Here is a 23,914-nt window from a genome sequence, read left to right on the forward strand (position 1 = left end):
GGATTTTTGTTTCTGTGTGTAGTGTTCCATTGTGTAAATATGCCACAATTTCATTATTCATTTTTTTAATTGATGGACATTTAGGTAGATTTCATGTTTGGACTATTACTAATAAAGCAGCTATAAGCATTCTAGTACACTTTAGCTTTTGGTGTATATACATTTCTCTTCAGTACCTGCCCGTGAGTAAAACTACTGAGTCATAGATTATGCACATGTTCTGCTTTAGCAGCTACAGTAAAAAGTTTTCCAATGGTATGCCCATCGACATTTCTATCAACTTTGTACAGAATTTGAATTGTTCCACATCCTTGTCAACACTTGATATTTTTCATCTCATTTTAGCCATGATGATGCTAATTTAAGCTTCTATCATGACTAATAGATTTGGCCAGTCAAATATTCTTTTTTGTGAAGTGTCCTTTCAAGTATTTTGCCCACTTTTTGTTGAGTTTTCTGTATTATTGATTTATAAGAGTTTTAACATGTTCATATACATTCAGAAAACACGTGTATGTACATACGAGTCCTTTGTCAGATAGAGGTAATTATCTTTGCCTACTCTATAGGTTGTCTTTTTTACTATCTTAAGGTTGTATTTTGGTGAATAAAAGGTTTTAATTTTAATATAATAATATACTTACCATTTTTTTCTTTACAGTTAACACTTTTGGAGTCCTTTCTATATTTTTCTTTAAAATCTTTTTGGCTGTACTTTTTATCTTTGGATTTGGTATCCATGTAGAATTGATGTATGTTTTCATGTTAGATAGACTTTAAAATAATGCATATACAAATATATGTGTGTATCCATTTGCCTAGTATCATTTATTGAAAAAAAAAAGTCATTTTCCCCATTCACTGCACTGTCACCTTTGCCATTAAGTTGATGGATGGTTCTGGCTCTGGACACCATTCCATTTGTCAGTGTGTGTGTCTGAGTTAAGTCCGTGCTGTTTCAGGAGTTCTAGCTCTATAACAGGTCTAGCTGTCTGGTAGTATAATCCCTTAACATTTGGTTTTTTTTCCTTATTTAAGATTATCATAGCTTTTCTTGGATCTTTGCATTTCTATACTCATTTTAAAGCCATTTAATCAATTTTCATAACAAAATATGCTGTTGTGTAGTTTCAAATTATGATAAACTATAAATCAATATGAGAAATATTATCTCTTAAAACATCGAATGTTCATAACTTTATATATCCCTCTATCTGGGCCTTCTCTAATTTCTCTTAATATTTTTTCTGTCAGTAGTTTATTCATTACTGACATATCAAAGTTCCAAGAGATTTTTGCAAAGTGACCTTGCATCCAGCAACTTTGCCAAACTGACTCTTCTGTAGTTTCTCTAGAGATGATTTTATATTTTGCAACTACGCAATTATGGCATCTCTGAATAATTCTATGTTTTTCCTTTCCTACTCTTACACATTTAAAAATTTTGCCCTTGCTTACTGAACTGTCTACAGCTACATTTAGAGTGATGTTAGCTAGGAGCGATGCTAGGGAGCATCCATTCTTCATTCCCAGGCTCAAGGCTAAGCTTTCAATATTTCAAAATTAAATATGTGTTTGCCATAGGATAGTTTCACTTCCATGGGCCGTGAAGTTGGGAGGTTCTTTGGAATGGGATCTCTTCTTAGCTGCTGCTTGAAGAGTGGAGAACACTATTCTGAATATAGTATAAAAATATCTTCACTTTTGAGTGGATTTTGTTTTTTACATATAAAGAAAAAAATCAGTGTCTTAGGAATGGAGCTAATAGCCAAAACAAATAATTACATTTTTAATGAGATAAAGATTGAAATTCCCTTGTATCTGATTTTTTAAAGGAAAAAAAAATGAAAACCAACCCCTGATGAGCCACTGTATTGTGATTGATTTTCATTTTATTTCTTCCTCTTTAATTTCCAACATTTATCTCTCCTCTCTCCCCTTATAGCTTGGAAGCTTTTCAGAGCCTCTTACACATGCACCCAGAGGGGAGCAAAGGCTTAGTCAGCCCTGGATACGCCAGAAGAGGCAAAGAGAACTATATTATAGCTTCAACTTGGTTCCCTCTTATTTTTATTTTATCCTCTTCCAAGGACATGTTTATTAATTTTAGAGAAAGGAGAAGGGAGGGAGAGGTATAGGGAGAGAAATACCGAGGTGAGATTTGCTACCGCTCATATGCCCTTACCAGGGATCGAACCTGCAACCCAGGCATGTGCCCTGACCTAAAATCACACTGGCCAGGCAACTTGGTTCTCTCTTATACCAATTTCCTGCTTCTGACTTTCTCTTAAAGAAGCAGATTCTTAGCTACATTGCTCTCTCCTTGGAAAATTATTGACAGCTTCTTTGAGTCATAAAACTCCTCAAAGATACAAAGAGTGGGGTGACTGACCCATGAAGTAAGCAATCATACATTCTTCACAGAAGTGAGTAAGGACCTCTTTTAACCAATCTGGGAAAAATAAATAACTCTTCTTTTTGTTCTTCTTGATTGCTGTAAATACATTAGTGAAAATGCCCATATTAGTGTTCCAAAGATGTTTTTCATTGTGAACCACAGAAAAAAAATGGTATTGTAGAATAGCGACTCTTTTGTGTGGAACAAGGCACCACATTGGTTCCTTTCTGACCTCCCACGACCTTGCTGATGGACGACTGGGTGGTGAGGGGAGGAGTCACAGTTGCTAAGATGACTGTTACTCCGTCTGGACCTGCGTGTGCTCTCTGGGCTCCTGCAGTCTCTCCTTTTCCCTCTTGCCCTCTTTCTTTGCTGGTATTCGAGAATAGGCACATAAGGAATGGACACATGAAAGCACCCCCCACATTTAAGAAAACATGAAGGATTTGGAGTGGAGCGGGGCAGCCGAAGTGTAAGAGCCAGCTTCTGTTCTATTTATTTCATGTGTGTTTCTTAAGAGAAAGATGTTCCCTTTCAAAAGCCTGGGACCACCCAGGACAGTGAAACAGTCTTGAAACAGACAGCTTCGTCAGGTGGGTCTTTTTGGGTACAAGTCGTCTTACTTCTCAAGAGACTGGCTGGGAAATTCAGTAACATTGCACAAGAGTTCCTAGAGATTCAAACTTGAACACAAATGTTGGGAGGGAGGGTCGGTTTACAGCAATCCCTATCCCATCACCATATCAGAAAGCCCATTGCTTTTCTGCCTGAATTCCTTCTTATTTATTCCTTGATCCTCTGACCCCCAGCAAGCCCCTGCCATAGTGCCCAGACCTACTTGAAAGCCAGTTTGCAGATTTGAGAATCCCAGTCCTTTCCAAGTCTCTGTGGTTACCACATTCATTACTCATAAAAGAGACAGGGAGCCCCAACTCTCCACGGAGCCTCTGGTCTCTACTTTATTTATTTGTTTATTGATTTTGCCGCAGCTCATGCTGGAGTCTGGGAGGGCCAGTCTATTCCACCAAGTCTGCACGCACTCAGGCTTTGCTGGAAAGAGCCATTAGGTCTCGCATTTCAATCAGAGGAGGGTTGGAGTGTTGTTGTTGCTTTAAGATTAACTCAACCAAATTGGTATGTACTTTCACCATTCCTCATATACATGTGATTTAAAAAACATGAATATTAGTCGTGGCAAGGGGAAAAAAATCTTCCTGCAAGTGCAATACTTAAAAATAACAATACCGAATGTAAATAAAAGGGGAAGTTACTTCCTGCAAGTTTGTGAAGGATTCTGAAAATAGCTTCCAGCCTTGGCCAATGTTAATACAGTTACACAGCCAGAATTTCCATGAAAGCACGGGCAGCTTGGGTGTTTGTCCTAGTAAAATTGTGCAAATATCTGCAGCCTGGATGCTCTGCTCACCAGAGCTTGACTGTCCTGCACACAGTGACGTGAGGTTCCTTGGATCTCATGCCCACTTTTTAACCCTCAATTAAAAAGGTGGCAGTCATGTACCTTCTGATGGCCAAAGATTCTCAAACCTTCGCTGTATTTTGTAAAGCAGCATGAAACCCGGCCGTGCCATTAAACTGAGACTCTGAAGGGGGTTTTCATCATTCCGTGAGTGTGGCTGTGTGGCGTGTGCAGGGGCGGGTCAGGGAAACTTTCCTCTCATTCACACCACTGCCCTTTAGAGTAGTTTTCTACATCACACAAAAAGAAAGGGTATTTTTCCATATTGGCAAAAAACAATTGTAATGTTGACAATAGTTTCACTTAATTATCTTCACATGTAATCATCACAAAAATTCAGTTCCGTACAGAAGCCAAAAAGTACTATTTTCACCTGAGAGATGAGGAAATGTAAAAACTCAGACAAGTTATAAAACTGAGTAATTCCTGAATCTCCAATTTCATCTGACGCATGCTACAACATGGACTAACCTGGAGAACATTATGTTAAATGAAATTAGCCAGTCACAAAAGACAGATACTGTATTATTCCACTTACATAAGGCACTTATTTCAAATGGAGACAGAAGGTAGAAGGGTGGGTCCCAGGAGCTTGGGGGAACAGCAATGGCAAGTTATTGTTTCCTGGGTATTGAATTTCAGTTTTATGAGATGAAAAGATAATGGAGATGCATGCTGCTATTGGTTGTACAACATTATGCATGCATTTAATTCCACATATTTGCCTTATGAACATAAGCAAATGATGTAACATCTCTGAGCATTGGTTTTTTCACCTTTAAGTTTGTGGTCATAACATTGGGTTCAGAGGGAAGACTAAAGAAAATGTGCCACACTGTGCACTCTCTGCCCCATGCTCCGCACATTCACTCATCCCCACCCCATTCCAGCCATGTGACTGGATCCCTTCTGCTGGGATGAAACAAAAACCTTTTATGCAAATGTTTGAAATAATTGAGAGATTTTTGCATGAATTTTTGTAAACTAGGCAAAAATCAATCATCTTCTAGTATTTATGCAACATTATAGCCCAGAACTGCTTAAATTCATGTTAAGGACAATAGGATTTAAGATATGTTTTCTTCTTTAGAGAATTGTAAGGTACAGCCTAGAAATCAAACTAGTAAACACACTTGAAACCATTAGAAAATGGTTGCAAGATAAATTGTGGAGTCTGAATTTTTCAAAGATCAATTTTTAAAAGAAGTAATCCAAGTAGTCTAAGAAAGAAAGGCATTTTCAAGAGGGAATTTAGGCTGAAAGTTTAAATATCTATAAGATCAAGGTAGGCAGAAGGTTGAAGAAAAGGTGTACCAGGTAGGGTGTGAATAACATCAGTGAAGCCTATTTTGGGTAAAGGAATGGGGCAATTCACGCAAACAGTGGATCTAAGAGAATGAACATATGTGCCAGTGAGAAGACAAACTGAGATGGGTTTGGTAGAGTGAAGCCAGACTAAGAAGAATAGGAAATATATTAAGGAGATTTCATGTTATTGCCAAGAGTAAACTATTATATGTCCTTGCACAGAACAGTAGTCTAAAGGATAGATAGATGATAGATATAACTTTTTGTTCCTTGATAATTATACAAAAGCACTTTGTATTTATGACTTCTACTTTCTTTTCCTCCTCTTTGAACTTCCAATGCATTTCCCAGGTGTAGACCTAGCAAGAGTATTACATTTCAATCAACCTTTCTAAATATTACAATAAATAATGATATCTTTTGAAGTAATATTTTAAAAACTCAATCTTTTAATATTTAGAGTTTACTGGTTCTGACTCCTGTCCTTATCCCCCCTATGCACAGAAGAGGAGAGGAGATGGGGAAATTACATAAATCTATCTTGTGATAAAATATTACAATATATAGTAACTTACATCATGATGATCTTCATTTGGAACAAATCGTAGTTATGTGTTTGTTGTGGGCATATTTTCTACATTTGAAATTTAGATTTTCATCCATTTAGTTTGCACAGTTCTCTTTTTAGAGACAATTACTTAGAATCACTACAGAGTACAGATGACAAAAAGAGTTGACTTGGACAAAATTTCTCTTAATATTGATAGAGGGGTTGAGATTGGAACTTACTTGAGAATCATGCTCCATTTCCCTAAAATTTTTGGCAGGTAGACCAGAAGGCTGTGCCTATAACTTTCTTTTCTCTTTGTCAGTAGTCCTAAGAAAAGATTGGTATTTCTTTTTGTTGTTGTTGTTGTTTTATTATTTTTTCCATTACCATTTAGCCTCCTTATACTCCCTGCCCCACAGCAATTCCTTAGCTTTCCTCACACATTTTAACTCTGAAAACAAAACAAAAGTCCATTTAGTCACTTTGCCAGAGTATGAGTCTAATATTAACATGCATTGGCTACAAGTTAGTAACAAGTATGGTAACAATAGGGAAAAACTGATTTGTGGATGAAAAGAGAGATGACACTGTTTGTTCCATTGTCCTTTTCCTTTGCAAAAGGACAATGGAACAAAACTCATTTGTTCCACTGAACCTCTTTCCTCTATTTCTAGACCTGAGTCATGGTGGCATTTAGACTTTCTCTTGACTGCCAAAACCTTTAATGGATCCGAATCAAGCTGCCCCCACAGTATGCAGCAGCGGGTAGGTTCAGTCCAGTGTATTCCACTCTGAACCTTGGTCATATTGCTCCCCTTTGCCTGCTATAAAGCATGTGGGACAGAGACCCCAAACTTGATAGAAATTTTTCTCTCTGCCTTAAATCTTCTGAATTTCGTCTCCTTTGATACCAATAAATACAATACCCAGAGGAAAAAGAGAATGGTTTTAGAATAATGGAAATGTTTTCACTGTGGGTAATTACATACTATGTCAACTAGCTCAGGAGATCTTCTCTGGCCAAAGCATCCACAATACTATGAAGACTGGGAGAGCTAAAGAAAAGAATAAGATGCTTAAGCCTGCACTATAAAATCTGAACATGTCGTATTAGACATAAATGTATGATGAACCTGAATTTGGATAGTTTCTCCTCCTCACACTCTGAAGAAAGAGGAATATATATTTTGAGTTTGCCTTATACTTAAACCATTCCCCAGAGGATCATGGGAACATCACTTGTTCTTCCTGGTGCCAAATACTTTAGAGTGGCTTATTATAAAGGATAACTCACGAGAAAGCCTAAAGAAGAAAAGTGGGGAAATCTGAGTGTGACAATGAATATCATGTTTCTTCCTTAGAGGTGTTAGATATAATCTTCAAGGATCCCCCCTCTCTCTCAGTTTAACCCTGGCTTTTATTAATCACACTCCACCTCACCCTCTAAAGTTCACTTCACTGTTTTCTTCAATCCTCATCCCTCTCGCAGCTCTATTTTTCTCTTTATTATGAGAACTACATTCCCAAGTCATGGAATTTTCCTACTCTGTGACAAGTTTTATATCATAAACCTTCCAATTATCCTATGGTGATCTCTTTCCTGTATTTTTAGTGCATTTTCTATGATGTCCAGTACAATGTTATATGCATAGTAGCTAGTCACTATTTTCTACTACTGGACTGATTTGCAAAGTGCTAGGATAAATTTAGCTTTTATAAGAACACAAAAATTTATAAAGAACTTATAAAACTCAACACTCCCCCCAAAAATAATCTAGTTGAAAATGGGCAAAGGACCTGAATAGACATGTTCTCCAAAGAAGACATACAGATGGCCAATAGACATATGAAAAAATGCTCAATCATCAGAGAAATTCAAATTAAAACTATAATGAAATATCACCTCATGCCTGTCAGAATGGCCATCGTTAATAAATCAACAAACAACAAGTATCGCGAGGAAGTGGAGCAATTGGAACCTGCATGCACTGATGGAGGGAATGTAGACTGGTGCAGTCACTGTGGAAGCAGTTCAGAGATACCTCAAAAAATTAAAACTGGATCTGCCTCATGACCAGTGATTCTGCCCAGTGATTCCACTTCTGGGAATTTATCCAAAGAAACCTGAAACATTAATTCAAAAGAACATACACACCCCTATGCTCATTGCAGCATTATTTACAATCACCAAGATAGGGAAATAGCTCAAGTGTCCATCAGTAAGTGAGTGGATAAAACAACTATAGGACATTTACACAATGCAATACTACTGGGCCATCAAAAATAAGAAAATTTTACCTTTTGTGACAGCACTGATGGCCCTGGAAAACATTATGCTGAGTGAAATAATCCAGTCAGAGAAAGACACATACCACATGATTTCACTCATATGTGGAATCCAATGAACAACGTGAACTAACAAGCAGAATAGAGACACACTCATAAACAGAGAGCAAGCTGACAAGTCTGGGGGCAGGGGTTAGGGGGTGGAGGCATTGAACAAAAAGGAAAAAGGACTCATGGACATGGACAACAGTGTGGTGATGGCTAAAGGAAGAAGTATATAAGGGGGGCAATGGAAAAAATACAATAATAAAAAGACCACCAAAGTTCTACAGCAACAGATTTCAGGTAAACACATTGATAACATATTTAAACAGTAGACACTCAAAACCAAGTAGTCCACATACTACTTATTTTCAGTAGCAGAAATATAGACATAGCCAGCGTAATAGTTTACAGAGGTGGGGGCGAGGATAGGGAGGAGGTTGTGGCTAGAGGAGATGGAATCCCAGGATGAGCCAAATAAAACTTTAAGCTGAATCCTTGATTTCTCAGCGACAGGTATGGCTCAGCAAATAAGGATTCCCCTTGGAAATATTTAATAAAAACAGCCTGTTCTGTTCTGCTTAGTGGTGTTAGAAAGACCACACTGCTGAGTATAGCCAAGCATTGCGCTTGTTGTCCAGAAAGCTGTGTATTCTTTACAACTAGATCAATAATAACCAAGGAAACTTTCAGCCATGGGTTTCTCATCTGAAAACTGAGACAGTGGTGGCACTTTTCTTACCTGCTACACAGTGTGGTCTTGAATTCGAGTGATCGGACCCACAGTTTAACAAAGCATATGCACCAAAAAGCATATATCAAGTGATTGATTAATAAATATTGACAATTTAACACAGCCACTCAGTGCGAGTGTGCACTATGCGAAGTAGCTGATACAGTCCTCACTAAATCAGGAAGACAGAATGAAGGATTTTCTTAGACCTTCTCATATCTTACCTTTTTTTATGTTCTTTTAATGTTATGGTAACTGTTTCTTGTGGTTACATATATAGATTTGAAAAGCAAAGACAAATTCAAATAATTTATAGACATACTGCTCCCTTCAGCAGGTAGAGCGTCATATCCTGCGGATGGTGTGTGGTGACATCTTTCCAAAAGCTATGCTAGAAAAAGGAGGTGAAAAGAGTTTTTTTTACAGGGAGAGAAATCAGACACTACCTCAGCCAGATGGTCAAGGTTAACATCAATAGCATTGTTGTGTTGACAATACGCACCCTTGACAGATGTGATGAGAATGGCACTTCAGCTCTGGCATCTTCCTCCCCAATACCCAGAACCACAGTCTAGCCACGAGGAAAATATCAGACACCCCAAAGTGAACGACACTTTACCAAACACCTGACCAGTCCGTCTCAAAGTCATCAAAAATAAAAGTCTGAGAAACTGTCACAGTGTAGAGGATCTTAAGGAGATATGACCAATAAATGTGATGTGGTATCTTGGATGGGAGAAAAAGGCAGAAAATAAAAATAGCTAAAACAAAAGCAATCTGAATAAAGTATGGACTTTAGTTAAAAAGTAACTTAGTTAATACTGTATCACTATTGACTCACATTTATTAGTTACCATGTCTATGTGAGGCCTTAACAATAGGGCACACTAGATGCCAGGTGGACCAGAACTCTGTAGTATATTTGCTAACTTTCTGTAAATCTAAACCTAGTTTAAAATAGAAAGTTCATTTAAAGGTATCAAAAATATGATCTTCCCAAGTTAATTTTAAGGAGAATGCTTCTTTGTTCTGTCTCTTATTGGTAGAACTTGGCCAGATGGTCCCTGTTCTTTTCTAAGATACCGAGTCCTGAGTTTTGATTCCTGGATTTGTGTGTGTGCACATCCGTGTGGTTGCCTTGTTGGTTGTAGTTGCTTTCATTTATATTTACTAAACAAGACTGTGTGGCAGATGCTGATTTAGATATATATTTACTCCTTCCCATTTACTGGATAATATGAATATATTGTGAGCAATTCAATATGAACTTCTTCTGGAAAAAATTATAGCATATACCTTGAGCATCCAGAATGCTGCCTGAAATATTTGGGACAAAGAATGATAGTAAACGAAGTTAAGAACAAAACAACAGATGAGGAATTGGAAGAATTAGACCACAGTCTTACCTCTGTTCCTAAGTCCTTGCATGATTTGAACAAACCCAGCCACATCTCTGAGCTTCAGATGTTTTATTTTTAAATGAGCCATTGGGACCTCTGGTTGTTCACCTGGGAGGGGGTGCTCATTGGCACCCATCCCAATTTACTTTACTGCCACCTAAGAAAGCTTCCCTGAGTGTAAGTGTGGCATGACTCTTTGCTACAAAAAGAAAAAAAAAGGAAGGTTAAGTGTTTAAATGGAAAGCAGGAATCATATTCCCAAGACTGGAACTATAAGCACAGCAGACTAACCCTTCACTAGCACCAGGTACAAAAACACACACACAAGCCTCCCGCCACCCACACTGCTGGAGAAAAGTGACTGGATCAATAGATGCTCTTTCCATTCCCCCTGACTTGTTGAAAAGTTTGAGGTGCTAGATGCTACAATCTGCTATTTGTCTTTGCTTAAAGAAAACAAGAGCCGAGAAATTCTATTCTGTTTTCCTAGAACAGTCTATGTATAGAGGCTGTAGGTATGTGCCGACACATATAGTGTAGTCCTCAGATTTTTCCCTCCGGTGGTAAAAAATTAGTTACTTTCTTTATTAATGAGGCATCAGGGGCTGACTGAGGCACTTTTTGGCTGAACCTTCTTTGTCCTAATTGCAAATTTAGAATCTGGTGCCTTTGCTGATTTCTGTTAGAACCAGGGATTACGCCTGCCTCCTCCATGTAACAATGCCACTAAAGAAACTGTTCTCTGGGAACCGTCATTTAACATGAGTAAAAACAGAATTTCATTTAAGGAAAATCAAAGAAGTAATTCATAATGATTCCCACAACTCTTTGGAGAAGCTCGATAAACATGGTAAGTCTATCATGTTGTTGATACAGACAACAATCTAAACCGCCCAGGGGTCTGCGGGAAATCAAGCCCAACAAATGGGGTAGATAGGAGCTTTCTGGGAGAAATTCCCAGGCAACTCACGAGTGCGGTTCTAAATGAGACTGGTGGGAATTTCCAAAGTAGATGGCACTTTGGGGGGCCGGAGTCGGGCAGAGGAATGGCAAATCTTTCTCTTTCAGAGTGGGGCTGGGAATGTTTCTTATGAGAAAACAACTGAGCACCCACAAGTGGGGCTGGTTTCTTAAAGCCAAGTTACAAATGATTAATTTTATCAAGGAAAAGAAATAGTGCCTCTTTGCTAGGCTTTGTAATAGGGTTCATATAAATTTGCGTAAAATATTATGTGGGATTAGCATAGCCAGCCAGGAATCGGGCTGCAGGAGCCAAGAGGAGGATGGAGCTCAGCCAGCGGGAGAAGGGGGAGATGCAGTGGAAGGAGCTTGCCAAGCCACAGAGGCCAGACCAGAGCCACGGTAGCATGGCACTGAGTGAGAGCCTGGCTGGTCCGAGGGGTGTTATCGTGATTATTATTACTATTGTTATTTGTACAATTAATTTTCATCACCCCTTTCCCCCAAATTTTACCCTCACTACTTTCAAGGTGGGTAAAATAGATGATTACTAAAGATGACAACAAGGAAATTCATTTGCTTTTCAGCTTCAGTCTCAAGCAGAGCTCCAATGGGTTGGGCGGTCAAAGAGTGGGGTTGCGGTCGGCCCTCAGCCACACAGCTTCGGGAGGACGGTAAAGGGAACCGAATGTAGAACACGGCTCCACATTATCTACCCCAGAGTCCCCCATTAGAACCAAGTCCAGGGCATCAAAATAGTTTTTCCAGGAGAGCTCATAATTCTCCATTTTGGATTGCTCTTCCCAGGACATCTTCCTCGGTCCATTTTCCCAAGAGTTAGGAATGGAAGTTACCGACAGTTATATAACAACAGGCTTGATTATGTCTCCTCAGCACCACTGTGGATAATTGTGCTGCTCAAGCACATTGCCATTGGTGTAAAGCACAAGGCATTGGCCAGTACAAACACACTTGGCATCTGCTATCATGGTCTGACCTGGTCAGAGCCTGAGAGTACACCTGTGGACCCCTCATACCCCATGATGGTCCTGGGCTCCAAGCAGCAGCAGGTGTCCCGCCCACCAAGGTGTACACCCCTCTTCACATTCAAGCGGGCCTCCTCCCCCTCACTCCCCAGTGTGCCTTACACATGCTCCACACAGAGATCCAAACTGAAAGAACCCCAGCAACCTGTCAACAGCAGCTCCTCCAGGACCGATGGAGGGGAGCCACCCCCTGTCCAAGCCAGTAGGAACTGCCCTGCTCTGTCTCAAGAGGGAATTATTTCTGGCTCAACTTCCAACCCCCGAGGCACAACATATGCAGTGTACAAGTGCGCCAGGCGACTCCCAGCTCTGAGGCCCCTAGTCCAAGATGCCTCCTGCCTGGCGCCCCCCACACACAAGCACACAGGCACGCCAGGGAGAAAGAACTCCTCCACCCCTTCAGCAAATCCTGTGGGCTCTGCTCGGCTGAGAGGAGGGGGGCATTCTTTTCACCTTCTGCTGGAGTGAAACCTACAATCTTCTCGTAAACACAAACTGAGAGATTCTTGTTTTCTGGAAAGAGACAGGGTGAAGTCTGGACTTTTTCCCTGAGCCAGCGTGGAGGGAATTTCCCTCTTGGAAAAGTCAGTCTTGCCAGCTGTGGCTGGCATCACGGATACCTAGGAATGGCTATTTGCAACCAAGGTCCTCTTGTCTGAGAATTTTTTTTCATCTCGTCTTACTTGAGGGAAGCCTGCCTTTGATTCGCTGAAGTCCATGAGAATCGATTTTCCTGGTGGCACATGCCTTTCTCGTGATCTAGGGCACAGGAGGCCTGTGCGTTCTGCACGAAGCTGCCTGTGGCCCTGCCGCACGCCCATCTTCACTGCCTGTGTGCTGTGCTGGCCAACAGGTGTAGTTTGAGAGAGGGCGAGGCAGTGCAACCACTTATCGAAAACTAGGACATTTGTTAACTTGGGGTTTTTTTTTCCTTTTAATTCTCCTGACAACTTCATGCGGTACAAATAGTATTTTTATTTTATAAGTTCACTTGTAGAGTCTAGGTATATCACTCCCTTAAGGACAACCATCCGGATAAGTTCTAGTAAGTTCTAGCCCATGGATTTAAACTCAGGTCTGTCTGACTTTAAAGCTCAAGTTCTTGCCACTGGGCCATCTGACTTACAAAGCACTGGAATTCTGTGTCTCGGAAGGTGGGATCTTAACAGCACCACCCTGCCTGTGTCTCCCTCAGAATCAGAGCTGAAGATATACCAGCGCAAACCTTCAGGGTTGTCTGTGCCCACCAGGGCGGAGCCACCCTGCTCGCCTCCTGGAACAAATGAGGAAACTCTCTGTGATGTACCCGAGGACACACAGTCTGTGAACTGTGGAGCCAACACTCAAACCTAAGATTTTTATTTATTTTCTCTCTTCCTGCAGTGCTTTGAGAGTGAAACAAAATCAGTGGGCAGGGAATAAATGCAGTCCCCTTTAACCGTGAAACAGACAGAGTGTAAGGCTGTCAGGTGAACACACTCGTTTTTCGTCCTAGGGCATGACTGATATTTCCACTTCTGTGGATTTTCCATCTCGTTCCATCATAAACAGTAAGAGCTACCATAAGTGGAAGAGAAGCCTTCCAAGTATTTAGAAGGACTGAAACTTATCTTCATTAAAATTAAAACAGAAAGAAAACCTTCTATACTTGCTTTTTAATTCAATTTCAGCCAGCTAAATAACAACATACAGAGCAGACTTCTATACTTGCTGTTTCATTAGACTTCATCTCAGCTAAATAAGCACATAATCCCAGGTCGTTCCTTCTGTCGGTGGTCCTGTGCCCTGGTGTTCAGACCGTTCTCTGGTGCACAAGACAATTATCCTGAGTTTAGAGATTCAAGAAAGTAAGATGATCCATCACTATTTGCTGATATGAAGTGATATTTGATCTCTGTCTACAATAAACTCCTTACGGGCAGGATATTTTTCTGTATATTCTTAGTGCTTTAGTCTTGTGCAAAGAATGACTGATCAATAGACATTTGAGGGATGAAAAATAAATGAACAGGCCTGGCTGGCGGGTTATCTATTTCCTTCCCCCCCAGGCATTCAGGATCTTTAACTGAACAACTGGCTGGGAAGAGAAGCAGGTCCCTTCTGTAAATGTGAAGGAGCCCTTTAACCACATTCACCCACATCATTCACCTGTTCAGGCACTCACCCGCTGCCCCTGCCATGCACCAGGCATGGGGCTGGGTGCTCTCAGCAGCTCACCTTCCATTGGCAAACACGGGCAAGGAGTCTGACAAGGTAAAGAAGAAAAACATCCAACCCAGCTCTCAGGCTTTCATCTTAAAAAAGAAAATAACCTGAATGCTTGAAATCAAAAAGGCTCAAATGTCTTTGCTTATCCTTTGGGTAATTGTAAAGATAATGTTTAAATATTACTTCCACGTGCAAGGTAACATATTCATGGCTTTGCCCTTGACAGCATCGTGTCAATGGCCCTCTTCGGATGCCTCAACTCCCTTCCTCCTAAATTAAACATATTTTTGCTGGACAAATAACCCTCTTTGGTGTCCCTTGGGGTCTCCTTTTCCAGGTCCTTATTTAGCTGATCCTTCTATTCTCTACGGTCAATGTTTGTGTTGTGGCCTTGTTACCTGAGAATCTACCATTTAAAGGATTTTATACTAGATAATGGGCATACAAAGACACAGGGGCCACTCCCAAAAGAATTGGATTTGTTGCTGAAGTATTATATTTGGTTTGCCTGAAAGAGACTGCATTTAGTAAAATAAGTCTATCTACCTTTAAGAGGGAGTGTTTGGAAAGTATTTCATTCATTCATTTATAGTTGAATATGAGCACTTGCCCCGAGCCAGCTGTGGTGCTAAGGATGGGAATCACGTTCATCCCTGGTGACACCAACAGCCAGAGGAACTCACAGCCCATTGGGAGTGAAAGAGAAATAAACGGAGACTGTTAAGGGCTGTCCTAGAGACACAGAAAGGAAGTACCTAAAGCAGACTATGAGTTAGAAAAGGTTTCTTGAAGAAAGTACATCTAAGTCAAGGCTTGAAGCATGAACTTGAATTGGCCTGATGACAGGGTACGGAGAGAAAGTGCCAGAAGCAGCCTTTAGCTATAGACACAGAAGATATAAAATAAAATAGGCTTCCACACACAAAAAGACAAATATTTCACGATCTCATCTACACTTACTATCTAAAAAGAAAAGATAATGTTGAACTCATGGTAACAGAGTTGAATGGTGGTTACCAGAGGCTGAGAGGTCAGGAGAAAAGAAGAGATATAAATAAAAGGGCACAAATTTTGAGACAAGATGAATAAGTGCTGGAGACCTAATGGACAGCATGGTGACTTGCTGTCCACTGTAGTTAACAACTTATTGTATACTTAAAAGAAAACACATGTCCGAACAAAAATGCAAGAACGCAACTGCTTTAACAGCCTTATTCACAATATCTAAAGGATAAAAACAACCCAAATGTGTAACAATGTATGAATGGATAAAATGTGACATATCCATGTGCTGGGTTGGAATACTTTCTGCAATAAAAAGGAAGCATCGATATGTGCTACAAAATAAATGAACTTCAGAATGTTATATTGAATTAAAGAAGCCAGTCACAAAAGATCACACATCATATGATTCCATTTATACAAAATGGCCGGAATAGACAAAGTCATGGAGATGCAAAGCAGGTGAATGGTTTCCAGGGACTAAGAGAAAGGAGGGGAGTAAATGATCAGTGGATAGAAGGTTTCCTTTTGTGGTGATGAAAATGTTTGGCAACTTGATAAAGGTGGTGGTTGTGGGTTTTCATGGCTATGTTATAAGTCATGTGCAGAGGCTGGGAGAAAACTGGATGGAGAGTCTGCTTGTTTGCATTAATGCAAGGAAGGGGACCATAGCTTGCACCAGAATTTTAGGACCAATGACAGTATCTAGAGTCTATTGGTGAAGAGCTGGTTTTAAATTTGTAGAAGGGCCCAGCAAAAAGTATGAGTGCTCTAGGAGGACCTCTTCAACATATTTTAAAAAGAGTATGGCTTTCTTGTGTCCATGCCTCTGGTTCTGTTTTGCTTAGAGCCACCAGAGGGGAGAGGAGAAGAGGGTAAGGAGGGAAAGAAGGGGAAGGGCCTAGTCAAAGACCAAATATAAACGACCTATGGACATGAACAACAGGGTGGGGATTGACTGTGGGAGCGGGGGGCGGGCCAGGCAGGGGTGAGCAACAGGGGAAAATTAGGACAACTGTAATCAAAAAACAATTAAATAAATAAATGCATGCATACATACATACATACATACATAAATGTATGGTTTTCTGCCAAGACTGCCTGGGCTCACATCTCAGCCCTGCTATTTATCAGCTGTGACCTTGGGGAAATTTATGTGACCTCTCTATTCCTTGATTTTCTGATCTGTAAAATGGTGATAATCATATTTACCTTGTAGTGTTATTGTAAGGATAAAATAAATTAACAGGCTTTAAAATTACAAGATAATTCCTTGCATATATGCTTACTAAATGTTAACCTATTATTTTACTACATGGTTCACTGAGGTTCAAGTGACCTTACCATCCCAGAAAACCCTACCATGGCTTACAAGTAACTCTTACCTGGTCTGCCTTTCTCACCATGGAGAACTTCATCCTCAAGGAGGCAGACTCTGAAAAAAAGTTTCCAGAGTGCCATTCTAAAATCACATCACTTGCCTGAAAGTGGAAAAAAATCATTAAACATTAACAGGTGGTGTGATGGTTAGTTTTATGTGTCAACTTAACTGGTGAACAGGTGCCCTAATTGAATATTATTGCTGAGTGTCTTCGAGGGTGTTTGTGAATGAGATTAGTACTTGACTTGGTGGGCTCGGTAAAGCCCATTGCCCACCTCAACACACACACTGTGCTTGAGCATCATGGAATCCAGAGAAGGCCTGAATAAAACAAAAGGTGGAGGTGGGAGGAACTAGCTCTTTTTATCCCTGCTTCCCAGCTTGAGTTGGGACATCCTGTTTTATCTTCTCCAACCTTCAGATTAGGATTACTCCATCAGTGTTCCTGGTTCCCAGGCTTTTCAACCTGGACTGAGTTACACCACATGCATTTTTGGGTATCCAGTTTACAAATGGCAGACTGTGGGGCTTCTCAGCTTCCATAATCTCATGAACTCATTCTTCATAACAAATCTCCATCTATAGCTATATCTATCTAATCTATATCATATTGGCTCTGTTTCTCTGGAGAAAGCCTGGCTCATACAGCCCAGAAAAGTCTGTGAGTAGCTTATCCAACCCCATCATTATCACAATAAGGAAAATTGGTCCAGGAGAGGTGAAGATTGCCTCTCAGAGCATACTTGTGGATCCAAGATTATCATTTCATGGATCTACCTCCCAATGACTTCTATTTATTTTCCTTCTACATCAAAGGCCTTCAGAAAAGAGTGTGGAGAGCTGAAGAAAAAGTAAGGGATATCCTACCAGGTAGGCAAGGGACAGCAAAGATTATCAACCAAGGAGCACCCCCAGAAAAGAAAGAGGAAGAAGGGAAGAATAAGAAAGAGGGAAGAATATGCCTAGCTCAGAGGCATTTCCAATACACACAGTGGTAGGGCATGCCAGGTAGAGATGACTGGTGCATTCCCTGGGGGTGTGGTCGAGAGGATGGAAAGGGAAGAAAGAGGAACCAGCAATGCTTGGGATGACTGAACCTGACTTTCTTTGGGGATTTCCAGAGAATCTATTCTGGAACTTCACGGTTGGAGGGAAGTAAACGCCCAAACCCAACAAATGCTCTAAAAGAAAGCATCCCTAGATAAAGAGCTTAAATGTCAGTTACCCTTTTGACAGAAAATTGGAACCTGGTGAGACTTTTTCTCAGCAAGATTGGATGTTGTACGAGAACTCTCAAATCATGTGTAGTTCCTCTTCCAAGAAATCTGAGGGTCTTCAAGTTTTCCTGTCAACAGTCAATGACTACAGTGTGACTCTAGAACAGCATAACTGTGAGTAATAGTCTCAGACACTGAAATGTTTTGATCTGATGCCTTTTGATTTTCTACAATATGCAAGCAACATGTTTTAATTGGTAGATTGGATTTTAATTTATGTTTATTCTTTGCCACTACCATATTATAAGACTACATAGTAGTTTTCATAATTTGAGAGAGGACACCAGATATTTGCTCTGTAATTTTTTTTATATACTCAAATGCCTTTAGACAAAACAAGAACCTAATTTAGTCACCCACTAGCCATGAAAGCATCTGGGGTACATAATATTTTTTCCACGGGGCCTGGATGACTGCTTTCAGTGCTTGTTTATTTGACCTGGGAAAACACAGCTCACAAACAGCATCTGGATTTCAGAGAGGGTTCCTATATTTGCCCCCAAATTCTCCCTTTCAGTCAATGATCTTCAACTGACTCATCTACAAGGTCAGAGAGTTGAGTTGCTCGGCAGAGACTAAAGTGTAAGCGTCTCTGGCTGGTTCCCTGTAACCACCAAACCCCACAATCTTCTCCCTGGGTGTGTGGCATGGTAACCTGCCTGAGGTTTTGCCAAGACCACCAGAGACCAGGGGAAAAACAGATCTCATAGCCAAAAGTGGGTACCATGGTCCTGACAAGGGTAAGAAGGATGGTAGAGAGGTTTGAGAATTTGTTTATTTTATTTAAAGAGTTCACTATTAAGAGCAGAACGTAGGGTAGGGTAAGAGAAGGGACTTTTTTTTTCCCATTAAAAGGTGTGAATGAGAACTTGCAATATTTGATGACATGTTTTTCCCTGAGAGATCTTCACCCTTGGCAGTCCCATTTGAGACACTGATGAAAAGCTGTGAGCACAGTTTTCTAAGGTCTCCAAGAGAAACCCAATAGATTTAACTTACTCCAGTTCCAGTGATGTGAGGACCTCAGAGTAAATGAAGAAATAAACAGCAAGAGGTGTTTTTGAACACTTGAGCAAAGATGAAACAAGGCTAGATCATGAGAGTGTCACCTTGACCTGTAGCCTCTAATCACCCTGAGAATTATGGCCTTCCTGGTTTTTGCCCAGTTTCTTCATTTCCTTTATTGTATGATTTCTGGAAATAGGCCACTGCTTAGCTTAAAGCACCTGCCACTGTGATTTTTAGCAACACCAGATTGAATTCCATAGTTGATTTATTGTATCACTATTGCATCATCAAGACATACCTGAGCATAAAAGGAGGGTTCCAGGAACATGGAGACTTTTGTCATTTTAATAAGTGCATAATAAGGCTAGATAAAGCGAAGAAATACCTACTCGTTTTTAAAACAAGTTCATTGGTGACCCTGGTTAATGCTTAAATCTAGTCTTTTCTTACCTTTTTTATCTTCTTTTCTTCTTTTTTAACTTTTGATGTAAGGAAAAAAAACTCCAGTTATTCTACAATGTGTGAAGTCAAACCCTAGTTATACTTACAAACCTGCCAGAATCGAAATTATTATTGTGTTTAGAAAGATATATAAAATAAAAGTTAATACTTATACAAAAGCAATTATATAAGGATATATCTTCAGAGCAAAAAGAGAAAATAAGCTTTTCCCTTTACCTTATAAGTGGAAAAACCTAATTTTTAAACGCTCCTAACTTCATACATAGTTAATATTTAGCTTCCCTGACTTTTCCCACAGAAGTAGGCTGGACTAGAGCCCCTTGCTCTATTTATTTTTTTTCTCTCTATTTTTTGTCCCTCTTTTCCTCCTTTCTTCTCTTTCTTTACCCATAATTCATATCCTTTGGCTCTAGGCCATCATTTTTTTTTGCCTTAAATAACTGTGCTTTTCTTGTCTTCATGTAACATTATCTCCTTGAGACTCACAGCTTTCTTTGTCGTCTTAAAATGAATTCATTGTTACAGACAAGACCTATGCTTATTTTGGTATCCTACAGTTTTGAAGAGATGTGCATAGCGTTTAGAAAACTAGTTAGAATTCCTTTCAAATCTTCCCAGTGCTTTTATGTTGAAACCCTATCCATCCCAAAGCTAGGTACAGTACTATTTGTAACAGACATGATCCAGCCCTGAATGATAACACTGGCAAGGAAAAAATTAGAGGTGATTGAACCCAGTTTAGTCTGCAAAGCAATCCTGTATCACAACATTTCCTTCTCAACATGTTCATAAATTCTCATGATTATGGGAGGCAGTGTTTGTAGATTGGAACAACTGCAGCTTTTGAAATAGATGAACCTCACTTAAATATTACCTCTACCAGTCAGTAGCTCTGGAATCATGGTTGAGTTAATCTCTCTCCCTCAATTTTTTATAATGTCTGCTACGTAGTACTACAGTGAAGATTATTGAGAAATTGCCATGTGCAGTATTAATGCAATGCCTATCACATAGTATGTGCCTAATGGAAAAATATTTTTCCTGATACTAAAGAACAAATCAATAGTCACATTACATAAACAATAGTAGGATAAGAGAAAGGCACAATTCCTACAAGGTAAATTCAATACAGTTAATTATTTTCCATGGAAACTGGATCTTAATTTGAGTCTTAGCTCAGTTAATTTGATCATAGTCCCTAGATTTGGGGGGTCTGGTAATTCACTCTGGATGCCCACCTCTTTTCTGAACAAAGTCCACTCCCTATGGTGGTCCCTAGTTGGCTAATGGTAAGGCAACACTAGTCATCATAATATACAAAGTGCATTGGCATTGCAATAGCAAAATCCACTGGGCTCTACTCCATTATTCCTATAACTCCTGGGAAAAGCTGCTTGAGCTCACTTACAAGCCTGGTCTAAACAAAGCCAAGAAATCCATGTTTCTCCTGTTTTCTAGGTGTTGTAGATGCACTTAAGAATTGTGACAAAAGCTATAATGTGACATCTCCAACTTTTCTTATCAGGTCCAGATTCTTCATGGGTTTGTAATTTTTAAGCCTGCACAGCCCAAAAAAATCACAGGTGTGGAATATAACTGCTACTTACTGGCTCCTAACCAAAAGAAAGATGGGTGCTCACTTCGGTGCCCATACACTAAAATTGGAACAATACAGAGATTAGCATGGCCCCTGAGCAAAGATAACATGCAGAAGAAAGATGGTATATCAGACACATTTATTTAATATCTGACAAAGGACACTTTAAGAAAAAGAGTATTATAAAAGATAAGGATATTTCTTTATGATAAAAAGCTTAGGTCATGCATGGGATATTAATAAAAATTGTTTGTTAGAAGGGAGACAAAACAAATAACAACCAATTTCAAAAATTTAAAGTATACAGGATATAATTCCTCACTACATTGCAATTAAGCTATGAACCAATTGTAAAAAAGATGACTGGAAAATCCTCCTATTATTGAAAATTAAGAGATTTAGTTCTAAATAATCCATGTGCAGAAGAAATACGAGTGAATACTAGAAAATATTTTAATCTAACTGGATGTAAAAATAAAGCATTTCAGAACTTGACTAAAAAAATAAAATAAAAATTTGGAAATATTTTGATCTGACTTAAACTGTACATCAAAATTTGTGAAACTCCAAAGCCATAGTTAGACATGTATAATGTTGATATTTGTTTTTTAAAAAAGAGAAAGAAAGCTTGAGAATCAATGAGCTAACACACAGCTTCAGAAGTCAGAAAAAGAACATCCAGTTGAACAAAAAAAGTGGAAGAAAATAAAAATAAGAGAATGTGGTGAAATAGCAAACATATAATAGAGAAGATCAATAAAGAAGCAAGTTAGTTCATTGAAAAGTCTAATAAAATAAATAAATGATGGGCACCACTATCAGGAAAAGAAGAGTGTAAACACGAATAACCAATATAACCAATACCAAAAATGCGAAGGAGGAGGTAGCACTACTGAAGCTCCTGCAAACATCTGACTCACCAGCTGAAATGAAATGGTGTTTGAGATTTACTTTAAAATAACCCAAGGGAACGGGGTAGTGGGAAGACTGTAGATGAAATAAATTGGCCAGGTGTTCAGAGTTTTTGAAGCTGTAAGAGAAGTACATTAGAGTTCATCCCACCAGTCTCTCTAGCTTGGTGAATGCTTGGATTTTTTTTTTCAGAAACAGGAGAAGGAGGAACAGCAGGAGAGGAAAGGAATGAAGGAAGAAACAAAGGGAGACAGAATTTATCAAAGAGTATTATTGTATTTCCCAGTTTACACCTTATGCCCTGCAATCCCAACTGCTTCTTCCCATTTCACCTGAGTTTTCCTTTTGTAACAAAGTAGTGTTTTTATAGTTGCAGTAAAACCACCCAGGATGGGTTGGGTTAGGTGCCCTTTTTGTGCTTTCACCTTCATCATGGCTTAACTAGTAGTATTTGAGATGTATGTTTGGCAAGCAAAGTTCTCACTATTGAACTGAAGACAGTAGAGAATGCCCTCCCACTCTGGCTAACCCTAAACAGATACAGAATAACACCTCCCTTCACAGCAACTGGCAAGTCCCTGACTGATTAAATGAGATGCACTTGGCAGGAGGGGCAGAACCAGCTGGACTCTGGGTTCTGGTGGGAGACTATTCAGCACTACTCAGTGTTCTAGTAAGTTCGACCATGACTCATGCTGCAGCCTATGAGATGCACCAACCATCCAGGCTGCCAGGAGCTGAGTCTGCACGAAAAATGAAAAATTACAGTTCAAATGAGAAATTTGTGTGGGAAAACAGCTGTGTGGTCCAGCTATAAAGTGTATAGACTTGAGAATTCTTAACTCTCTTGCTAAAATGCTCTTGTCATTTATTAAGTGGAGTAAAATCTAAAACTAAATATTTCTTTTTTACTCTTAGGTAATGCTTTTTTTATTTTATGTTAAATGCTTTTACATTCAAAATACATATTTGGTAAAAATATACTGAATTTGGTACTGAATTTTAGTTTCTCAAACATGTTACTCATAAACATTACTTACACAAAATGTAGAGCTTACATTCACCAGTCATCAGGGCGGTTACAGTGCCATTTCTGACTGCACACACAGAAAAGACAGAAGATACAAGTCTGCTAGCTAAGGTATTAGCATTCTATTTTGAAATTAATAGTCATTTTGAGAAGACTATTCTTGAAGCTGACAACCAACAAAAGCAGCTGCAGAAGGTGTATTTACCTATCATTCTGTGAAGATGGCTTTTCATCTGGATCAAATGACTCTAAATTTCATTCATTTGTTTTTTTAAAGATTATTCTTTCTGATTGGTTTTATTTTAGATTTTATTTATTTATCTTTAGAGGGGAAGGTAAGGAGAGAGGGAGAGAAATATCAATGTATGGTTGCCTCTCATGCGTCCCCTGCGGGGAACTGGCCTGCAACCCAGGCACGTGCCCTGACTGGGAATAGAACCAGCAACCCTTTGGTTCACAGGCTCGAGCTCAATCCACTGAGCTGCACCAATCAGGGCTAATTTCACTCATTTGTTAATATAAGGCTTCTTGTGGACGTCTGAAAAGTGAAGTGACAGCTATGAACATATTGGTTCCATTAGTTCACTAACTCCTTAAGCATGTGAACACTGGTTTCATCCAGTGTCATCAGATGCTACAAACAGAAAATCAGTTAATCCAGTCATGCTTTCTTGCTTTCACAGATCAAATGTGTAGGAGTTTGTTCTGTTGAAAAGTCAAAATAGCTCATTTTTGTGAATACTTTTGTAAACTGTGTTCAGAAATTCAACAAGGAAGACAAAATTATTTAGGGTTTTAATAATAAATACAAGTTTTGGTAAAGCATGACACCAATAT

The 23,914-nt window shown here is 39.4% G+C and overlaps 1 non-coding gene across 1 annotated transcript; it reads left to right on the top strand.

The window, feature by feature from the left end:
- Nucleotides 1-21,172: 21,172 nt before the first annotated feature.
- On the top strand, nucleotides 21,173-21,280 carry LOC119049068 (U6 spliceosomal RNA). The gene has a single exon (XR_005082441.2). It is a non-coding gene; the product is annotated as a U6 spliceosomal RNA (small nuclear RNA).
- Nucleotides 21,281-23,914: the final 2,634 nt, after the last annotated feature.

The sequence above is a fragment of the Artibeus jamaicensis genome, unplaced genomic scaffold (assembly GCF_021234435.1).
Source record: "Artibeus jamaicensis isolate MK-2021 breed Jamaican fruit bat unplaced genomic scaffold, CSHL_Jam_final contig_233, whole genome shotgun sequence".
NCBI lineage: Eukaryota > Metazoa > Chordata > Mammalia > Chiroptera > Phyllostomidae > Artibeus > Artibeus jamaicensis.